The sequence below is a fragment of the Thrips palmi genome, unplaced genomic scaffold, assembly GCF_012932325.1.
Source record: "Thrips palmi isolate BJ-2018 unplaced genomic scaffold, TpBJ-2018v1 HiC_scaffold_6, whole genome shotgun sequence".
NCBI classification, from domain to species: domain Eukaryota; kingdom Metazoa; phylum Arthropoda; class Insecta; order Thysanoptera; family Thripidae; genus Thrips; species Thrips palmi.
Genome location: NW_023144633.1, coordinates 8,444,745 through 8,445,566, shown reverse-complemented (window position 1 = coordinate 8,445,566; position 822 = coordinate 8,444,745).

Sequence of the window (822 nt, the reverse complement as noted above, 5' to 3'; positions counted from 1 at the left end):
TTTTGTTGATTTCATCGTGCTTTTATTAAACAAGACCCTTGTAACCTGACAACAATATATGTTTTAAGATTGCAAAAGGCTGTTTCTAAACATGAAACCTGTTCAACGACAAGACAACTGTTTTGAATCACGATTACATGATTGTTACTCGACAAGGAAGTTGTCATGAAACAAAAGTGCTGTTTCTGGATGGGTTTCCTGTTCAGATACAAAGCAATACGGTTGTTATTGAACAGCATTACTGTAGTAGGTGATTGTGTTGTAATATTACAGTGGATTTTTAACAGTGCAGAGGTTGCGCACTTGTTCGAGATTACGAAAACTAGACTGTGTTTTTTTTTTCAAAACGCCTTGCACTGTTAAAAAAAGTGCTGTAAATTAACAGCACTTATGCTGTTAAGTTTGATAGCAACACGACTTGTTTTATTTCAAGCATGTTGTAGCCCTCGGTGCTGTTTTCTGACAGTTCGATTGTAATAAAACAATACTTCTTTGGAGTCTTCGACGATGTCTTCCCAACATTTGTGTTGATTTCATCGTGCTGTTATTAAACAAGACCTGACAACAATGTATGTTTTAAGATTGCAGAAGGCTATTTCTAAACATGAAACCTGTTCAACGACAAAACAACTGTTTTGAATCACGATTACACAAGGTAGGTTTACGCCAGACCGCGTCTTGTCGTAACAGGCTTCGCGATGTCTCGCGGCCTGTTTCTCCAGTCCGCGCCTGGCGTACCTACCTTGGCCTGCGGCGCTAGCCTGCCTTCGGCAGGCATTGGCTTGTCCGTCGTCTCTTACTTGCTGCATACAAGGGGGCTCC